Source organism: Zeus faber, assembly GCF_960531495.2.
Source record: "Zeus faber genome assembly, chromosome: 9".
NCBI classification, from domain to species: Eukaryota; Metazoa; Chordata; class Actinopteri; order Zeiformes; family Zeidae; genus Zeus; species Zeus faber.
This window is the reverse complement of record NC_137197.1, coordinates 7,738,507-7,748,506: the sequence shown is the minus strand read 5'-3', so window position 1 is coordinate 7,748,506 and position 10,000 is coordinate 7,738,507. Positions and strand designations below refer to the sequence as shown.

The following is a 10,000-nucleotide window of genomic DNA, read 5'->3' as shown; positions in this document are numbered from 1 at the left end:
GAGTCTGGCTATGCGAGACTGCACACATACCGACAACGGTTCCCTCCCTGCATTTTCTGGACTCTCTCTGGACTTCTTATGGACACACAAACACACACAGTTCCCTTTACTCCCAATGGAGTTGGTTATTCACATATTGACGTTGTACAACTGGGACATAAGATATGTGACAGTTGAGCTAAAAATACCACAAACTTTACTTGTACAGCTATTTTCTGGTGTGTGTGCACATTTGCGTGATGCATATAAAGACAACACACACATAGACACTGAGAAAAACAAACAAATAGACACGCACACACACACAAATGCAATCATGGAAAAACACATTGACTAACAGATACACACAGGCGTGTGCACTGCAAGCTTTACACACTAGCTTACATCACTCTGTGATTGTGGGGGTGTTTTGAGGACACGGGAAGTGGAGGTGGGGAAGGGGTGGAGTGGAAGAGGATAGTACAGAGAACAGTCCTAAAACGAGAGGGGTGTGAGGGCTATTTCTAGGTGTGAGGGAGAGAACGCTGCTCCCAGATATCTGACACATCACCGTGCTTTCCAACGAGGACAGAATAAATATGCTCCTTTCCCTTCAACTGACCCTTGTTCTCGCTTAACTTTTATTGTCCCCATTGAACGTTAAAGGAAATGTCCTAACTTTATCCATTTTTTTTTTTTGACAAATACCTCAATATCGATAATTTGACCATAATTAATGAATATTGGTTTCATTAAATATTTATAAACAAGAAATATTTGAGAAGCATTCATTACTAACGTGGATATTAGGAGCAAACAGGTAGGTTGTTAGAACAGTCTATGAAGTTCAGAAAGCTGCATTACCTTACTACAGCCTTAAATACCTTAAATACATTTAATTGTATCAGGACCAGTGTTTGGCAAGTTATCTTTATAATGTAATCTATTACATATTACTTGTTACTTTCATTTGAAAGTAATTAGTTACTTTACAATACTTTGTTCAGGTAATAAGTTACTTGTTACACTTCTTTTAAGTTACTCATCAAAATAAGCACAGAAGACTAGGCATTCTACTTGTACAAGAAGAATCTTTAATTGTCACGCAACAACACAACACATGCATACACACATGTGGTGGCCGGTGAAATGGTTCCTCTGCATTTAACCCATCCTTGGCTTGTCCTTCCTCCGGGGGGGCAGCCAGGAGCAGTGGGCAGCATTCGTCGACGCACCCGGGGACCTGGTAACAAGTGTCCATCGCTGGTCAGACGATGATGGGTGCATGTTTTTGGTGGGGGGTCCTTACTGATGGTAGGTGGAGGAAACCCCATGTGAGCACGGGGAGAACATGCAAACTCCACACAGAAAGGCTCCTATTTGGGAGATAACCCGCCGGAGCACGGTGCCAACAGCGGAATCGGGAATCGAACCCAGGACCTTCTTGCTGTGAGGCCACCGTGCCACGGTACTGAATGCGTCCTAAAAGGCAATCAGCAAACAAAAAGCTTCAGTTCAGTTGGGTCACCAACACTCCATCCAATCCATCAACCATACAATGAGCCACGTTCCTCCATCTATGTTTGTTTACACTCACTCCCATGTGCAGATAATGCAAATATTGCAATCGTAATCGGAAAAAACACAATATCCATAACAGATAGTCATTTCATCCGATCAATTGTCCTACCTCTAAAATGTATATAACGTTACAGTATTTTTTTTGTGGCTCGTTAACCCTTAATTTCAGATGGTAATGCGTGTTACTTGACATGGTAACTGTAATGATATTACCCACATTGTATGAGTAACTTCTCATATTACTGCGTTACTGCTAAAAAGTAATTTATTACTGTAACACGTTACTCGTTACCCACAACACTGATCAGGATACTACAAAAACAAAATCCCAGTCCTCATATAACAATATCAATATCATAGCAATATATGACCCTACAGTGGAACGTGGGGTGATCGACCATTAGCACTTGACCAGTCAAATTTTGATTATATTTGAAACTGTTGGGATTGGGTGCCTCTGCCCTGTCTAAATAGTATCAATTGGATTGCCCTTGGGCAAGGCACTTAAGCTTGTGCTAATTCAATGCAAGTGGTTATATGAGCAGCGGTCCACTCAATGTCGCCAAGATGGGGAATGAATTTGCCCTTTATCCCTACGAACACCTCATAGTTATTGAATGTGGATTTTTTCCATTTTTGTTTAGCAACTCCGTGTTTGACATTGATGCAGTGCAGCACATCTCTACTTGCCACTCTCCACAACCTCTCCAACTTCTTGCCACTGCTAAATCAGAGTTAAGTGGATTGTGAAACAAAAAGACTCTGCTCGGGGGGTAGTACTTTTCAAAACCCCTGGAACTTTGGGGGTGGCCCTTGCAGCATTGAACATTTCGCATTGATCGAGCACTCACAGCATTTTATTTGAGCCACCAATTCTAAACATCTGCAGCTGCAAACCGACTGTTCTAAAAATGCTCCATTCGTGTAAAAAACAACAACCCGTTTTCCAAAATGCATAAATGACGTTCAAAAACAGCCATTGCTTTTTCATAGGTCTGCTGGCTAATTTGCATAATATTTGCGGATCTTTAGGTGGAAACGCAGAACACTCCGGGCTGAAGGAACCTTTCAGTTCCTTGAAAAAAGTTCCTGGGACTAAAAGTTCCGAATTCTTTGTGTGGATACGCTGCTTTTGATCCACTCTTCCCAGACAATAGGAGTCAATCGAGGAAGATTCCGCTCACAGACTCAGCTCACAGCTTTTACAGAGGTACTGCTCTCATAAAACGCAGCAAGAACTACAAGAGGAACCGTTACAGATCATAAGAGTTCAGTGCGGAGGAGGTTTCATTAAAGCGTGGAAGTAAAGAGACAGGAAACAACAGGGAAAAACCACAGAACCAAGCCATTGCTTCCTGAAAAGAGAAGACAACTTAAGTGGAGAGGTGTATATCAAAGGACCAATCAGTCATACAGTATTTTATTCACTTTGACCACGATATATCAGCAGCTGTTCAGAAATGTTGTTGATCAATGCCAGTCAGTCCACTGTTACCTCAATGGCTGCTGAGGTCCGGGCCAGTTCTGAGCATAGGCCTTATAGGTGGTCGTCTAGGGCACCAATCATCCATGGGGGCAGGAAGCCAAGAAGAGGAAATTAAAATGAAATGAAATAGAGACGAAGCAGAGAGGGAGGCACAAAGCAGGAGGTGGAGCATGGTGTCATCTCGCAAGAAGACGGAAGTGAGAAGAGATCCAAGATGGCAGCGACCCAGCTGCACAAACTAAAACACTGGACAATCGGCTACAACTTAGACAAATAACAAAGCAAATTGCAAAAAGTAAAAATAAAAAAAACACACTACGCAAATCCAAAGTGGGGGACCTCGAGGATTATATTGATTATTATTATAACGAGTACGTGACGGAAGAGGACCAGGACCGTAACAACCCAGTGAAGAGGAAGAAGGAAGACTAAGCCACCGACACTGACGACCTACTTACCACCAATGTAGAGGTTAGTGTATTGGATGAGATTCACAAGAAGGTGGCTAAGCTGGACATTCTTGGTCCGCTTCTCCAAGACATTACTGAGATCAAAGACAGCCTTGATTTCCTGCACCGCATGGTCAGCAAAATTCAAAAAGACAACACAGATTTAAAAACCTCCTTGAAGTGTCTCACAAGGGAGCTGACGGTTGTGAAAAAAAGAAAATGAAATAATGAAAGAGACTATCCTGGATATCAAATCCAGAAGTATGCGGGACAACCTCATCTTTACCGGGATCCTAGAGAACAACACCCAGACACCAGAAAACATGGTGAAAGACCTCCTCCACACCGCCCTGAAACTCCCCACGGACACCGTGAAGCAGATCAACTTCCACCAGAGTCACCAGCTGGGACACAGCGTGGACAAAGGAGCTGGTTAAAAGCAAAGAATGGGAACTAGAAGGAACCACACTGAGTATGAACGATCAATTCCCCGGGGAGATCAAGGACCGACGGAAGGTGCTTGACAGTAACTCGGTCAATGTTTTTAAAATCATTAATCCTGAAATCCACCCAATTGTAATCTCCGATCACGGGCAGATTAGTTTCAACCTCATAGATGAACCCTCCTGGCATGTGGCGGTTTTACATATCACTTCTAACAGAAAGAATTTAACCATTTATTTTACAGAGAATAGACTTCCTTCATTGAACTCAATGACTCTTCAGAAATATCACTATCTTTGCTCTGGGAAATGGCAAAGGCAGTTCTAAGAAGTAGTATTTCATTCTCCACTCATAATAAGAAGAAAGGACAAGAATGCCAAAATAAACTAAAACAACGAGTAAAATACTTGCACTCCCAACAAGCCCACTCACCCACTGAGCAAATCCGAAATGAGATCCGGACAATTACTCAACTTGATAATATCATCCAACAAAAGACACAATTCCTCATGCAACGAACAAGACTGAATTATTTTGAATTAAATGATAAATCAGGTAAATTTATTGCCAATCATTTGAAACGTGATAGAGAAAAAACACTTACATCAAATACATCAAACATTAACTCATTCCTCGATGATATTGACCTCCTTAAACTAGCACTTAACCACTAGCAGGCTACCACATTAGAACAACCACTTACGCTCGAAGAACTCAGGAAAGCTCTTTTCTCTATGCCCAACAATAAATCACCCGGATCAGATGGCTACCCAGTGGAATTCTATAAACACTTCTGGCCACTTATGTTCCCATTATTCATCAGAATGGTTTCAGAGATTAAGTCAACCTCCACCATGCCTCAACACATGAATACTGCTGTCATTTCAGTTTTGCTCAAACACAATAAGGACCCAACCCTCACCTCTAGTTATAGACCCAAAAGCCTTATTAATTGCGATTTAAAGATTTTTAGTAAAACACTAACCAACAGAATTGAAAAAGTAATTCCATTCATCATTCACCCAGACCAAACCGGCTTTCTCAAGGACAGACATTCATGCAGCAATATGCGCCATTTATTCAGTCTGATCAGCATATCTCAAAGGAACAACTTAAACAGCATTTGATAGAGTAAGTTGGACACATCTCTTTTCCACCCTCAACTTATTTGGCTTTGGAGAGTCACTCATTCAATGGATCAGAATTATGTACAACTCACCATCTGCCTCTGTTTCATCACCATTTGTTACACTTCACAGCATTTCACTCTACAACGTGAAAACAAGACACAAGACAAGGATGTCCGCTCTCCCTTTTACTATTCACCATCTTTATTGAAGCCCCTTGTGGCAGCCATCCATCAAAACAGTAATATTATTGGCATACAAACAGGAAACTCTGTTCACAAAATCAGTTTGTATGCACGCAATATTTTGTTATACTTACGGAACCCAATATAATCCCTACCGAAAGTGTTAAAATCTTATAGTATCTATATTTTCAGCCATCTCAGACTGAACCTACAGTCTTATCACTCAGTGGGGAAGACTGGAATGCTGTAACCCAGAAATTTCCCTTAACCATCACAATGGGAAACATTAGATAACTTGGTATTGATATCTCTACCAATCTGTCAGATTTGTTTACCCTTAACTTTAAACCATTGCTCAAATTCATTGAAGAAGACCTCACTCGATGGAACACCCTACCCATCTCACTAATTGTTAGCTAGCAGCAGTGAAAATGAAAATACTACCAAAAATAAACAAAATAATTTTCAATGACCCCAGTCCAACCAACAGTACATTGGTTTAATACTCTAGACTTAATAATCAATAAATTGTATTGGAAATACAACAAAACCGAGAATCAAACTACCAACACTATAGAAAAACAGATAGTCAGCCCCAGCAGCCTAGCAGCCCCAAACTTCAGATATTACTATTTAGCAAACCGTCTTCAATTTATAATTAAATGGTTACAACCAGAGCAAAAATTGGGCCATGGATAGCGAAACATTGAATAACAAAATGTTAGGATTTATCAATATTTTATCTCCTTTTCCTTACTGAAACAGTTTCTTTAAAAACCCCATTTATCGCAACGACTCTGTCAGCCTGGTGGAAATTCAACAAACTCAGTGGTTACACTCTATCTCCAAACAAATTCACTCCAATCTGGCACAACCTACATTTTCTGGTTAAAAACAGACCAATAATCTTCAGGTCTTGGAAAAGACAAGGAATTACTCATGTGGAACACATCTTTGAAAACAATTTGCTTATATCCTTCCCAACCTTAACCCAAAGGTATAATTTTGGTGGTCACAGTTTCCTGCAATTCCTTTAACTACAGCAGTTTCTAAAAGTTAAAATCAAATTAACGAACAACATCCTACAACCACCTCCGATGATTGAACATCTTGGTCTTGGTCTTGAATGTCTTGGTCTTGGTTAGACGTTCCATCTGGTCCTGGGACCTGAGCCTGGCCGGGTGTGCGCGGCTCCCCATGTGGTCTCCTTCAGTGGGGGGCACACTACTGCACCAGGGGAGCACGGCTGGGTCGGGGGGGAGTCCACATGGCAGCTGCCCAGCCTGCTGCACCCCTGTGTTGATCTAGTTGTGCTTCACCTATCTCTCCCAGTGCAAAAACTCATCGGGTTTGCGGCACGGGTGGGGAGCAAGCTACGTGGGTGGGGATGTGGCCGGCGGCTGCAATCCTACCTGTCACACTCCTGCCCCAGCGTGCTTCTCGTCCATCCTGAAATTTTAATACCACTCATATTAGCTTAAAACACATACACTTGCACATAAATCGTACCCCGAACAACACTCCACCAGACCAGGGTCTACGGGGCAGGAGGGGTGCGAGCAATTCGGGTTCGACTCGCTTGGAGGACTCGCACCCCCACGCCCCGCAATTTTAACTGCAATTGTCGACAGCATCATATTGAGCACTGGGGTTTTCCGGGGTGGCGACCCGGGTGGGCCCCCTGCCGGCTGGGTTCTAGTCCTGGCAGCTTAAAATTAAATTTAATTATGCAATCACCCCCGCCGTCCGTACTGCCTACTGTCAAGACCTGTTTCCACTCAATCCCTACCTCCTGAACTACCCTGTTTTTATCGCCCAACTATTTTTTGTTTAATTTACCCAAGCATAGTCCAATAATGTTCAGTAACTAGGCTATGCCAAAGCATGAGTGAACACTGGTGCAGCGTTTCAAAGGTGGAGGGATCATAAGGCTTTTAAAAATTGTTATATCAAAAGTTCATGGGAGTAATGAAAAAAAAATGTAATTACTGTAGTTGTTAATTTTTCTTCCATATGTTGTCATGTATGAAAAGACCCAAAATGAACACTGTAAGCGGACTACTAGCTTACATTATGCAAATGATTTAAACAGCATTCATTTAGGAATGATTCTGTCCCAAGCTTTTTGATCCAAATAAATGGTTGATCACTGTGATCATATGAGCGGTTTCCACTGTATTTCAGTTATGCATGTGCTCCACTATATGCTGTTTTCATTTCTGGTGGTGGGGTCTGCCTTTCCCAGCAAGAATGGACTGAAAAAAATGTTGCAATTGCTCATGGAATTTTTGGACTTGTAGTGTACAGTAATCCACCCAACAGAGATAATCTTATGGTTTCCACTTTAACGAGTAAATTAAGTAGATTACAGAAATCTCTATTGTGCAATGCATCAAAACAGTAGTTGTTAGCTGATTAATAGTAATGATTAATCTATTGTTGATTTATGCCTTAACACCTATTCATATGATGGTGGACTTTTCACACTGTGTTGAGGTCTACGTGTAATGTGTTATGTCTATGTGTTTTGTTTTGGTCAGGTGGATTTATGTTTGAATTGTAGACAAACTTCATTCCCCTTGGGGATCAATAAGGCGTTCTTCAACAATCAATAATCAAAGACATCAAATTCGGTTGTCGTGACTCCCAGGATCCCTGACCCGTTTACATCTATGACCTCTGTGGTGGAATTCGGCATGGAGAATTTCCAATTTTCAAATTCCCACACTTAAATGACCCTTGGTATAAATACACACACGCACATACAAACACACACACATACACATGCACAGGGACACACTTTCCCATGTGTTATGCGATCCTGGACAGGTCGGTGTTGGGCCCAGTGTGTATAAATAGGCCCCAAGTGTGTGACACCAAAACAACAATCTGAGAATTAGACCAGCTGCCACCGTTACACCAGAGCCTCAGGCCTTCAGGAGGCGATAACTTTTATCTGTGCAGGGAAATTTAAACTGTTTGTATTATAGCCATAAACATTACATTATTATTATTATTGTTGTTGTTATTACACTTATTATTATCATTATTTTTATTATCATTATTATTATCGTTATTGTTATTATTATATTTTAACTGTAGCACCCTAAGAGAAACAGTTACAGTATTCATTGTAGTTATGTATGTGATCCTCTATATGCTCTATATGCTGTTTCCATTGTTGTTGACCAACATCGGGTGAAAAACAGCCGCCATTTACAAAACAGACACGCAAAACATATTGCCACCACCTCAAGTGGCCGAGAGGATGAAAACACATCAATCAATTAGAAGATCAATGGGGGATTGAAAATTTGTGTAATAAAGCTTATTTTGTATTATATTATCACCCTCAACAAAGTCTAGTTTAATTAATTCTGTCTGTCTGTCTGTCTGTCTGTCTGGCTAATGCTATAGATGTTACCATAATTACACTAATAGTCGCTTAACAGAATTTTTATGGTGACGAATGGAACTTTCGCATTTGATGGAAGTTCTCGCAAATTGTGGGTCTTGCGATAGGAATTTCACAGGACTCGTCAAAGTTGTCGGTGATTTGGGTCCTTGCTGAAAGCCCATATTCATATCTTTCTTATTTATTCACAAAAAGTGGATGGCAACCACCAGCCTCCACAGCCAATTTCACCCCTGTGGTATAAGTATTTATATATACACACACACATATCTAGCCACTGGGGGTGCACAAGCCAGTGTATCATCAGTGCCTGTCCCAAGCCCGAGGAATAGAGAGGGTTGCGTCAGGAAGGGCACCCAGCCTAAAAACCACGCCAAATCAAACATGCGGACAACAAATCTGATTTCCATACCGAATCGGTCGAGACCCGGGTTAACACAACCGCCACTGGTGCCGCTAGCCAACAGGGTGCCAGTGGAAACTGTGCAACCGGAGAAGAAGAGGGGGGAGGCGTGCCCGGAGACAGCAGGAGTGGAAGAAGGGTAGGAGAGTAGAGTTGAGAGTAGGAACGTTGGCACTTTGAAGGGTAAAGAAAGAAAAGAAAGAAAGAAAGAAACAGTCTTTATTTGTCACACGACACTCCACAACACATGCTTGCACACACACACACATGCACATGCTTGATGGTGGCCGGTGAAATGGCTCCTCTGCTTTTAACCCATCCTGGCTTGTCCTTCCTCTGGGGGCACAGCCAGGAGCAGTGGGCAGCGTACGTAGACGCGCCCGGGGACCAGGTGATAAGTGTCCATCGCTGGTCAGACGACGATGGGTGCATGTTTTTGGTGGGGGTCCTTACTGACGTGAGGTGGAGGAAACCCCATGTGAGCACGGGGAGAACATGCAAACTCCACACAGAAAGGCTCCTGTTTGGGAGATAACCCGCCGGAGCACGGTGCCAACAGCGCCCCAGGCGGGAATCGAACCCAGGACCTTCTTGCTGTGAGGCAGCAGTGCAATGCACTGCGCCACCGCCACCACCGAAAGAGAGCTGGCTGACATGATGGAGAGGAGGAAGGTAGATGTACTATGTGTACAAGAGACCAGGTGGAAGAGGAGTAAGGCCAGGAGTATCGCAGCCGGGTACAAACTGTTCTACCGTGGAGTGGATGGCAGGAGAAATGGGGTAGGGATAGTCTTGAAGGAAGAATATGCCAAGAGTGTTTTGGAGGTGACGAGAGTGTCAGACAGAGTGATGAGCATGAAGCTGGAAATTGATGGGGGGATAATGAATGTGGTCAGTGCTTATGCTCCCCAAGTTGGGTGTGAGATGGAAG

The 10,000-nt window shown here is 42.5% G+C and overlaps 1 protein-coding gene across 1 annotated transcript in view; it reads left to right on the top strand.

Annotated features, from left to right (window-relative positions):
* Positions 1-10,000, top strand: part of LOC307234921 (sodium channel regulatory subunit beta-4-like) — a 27,205-nt gene that overhangs the window by 4,979 nt on the left and 12,226 nt on the right. The gene's annotated exons all lie outside the window — the stretch shown is intronic.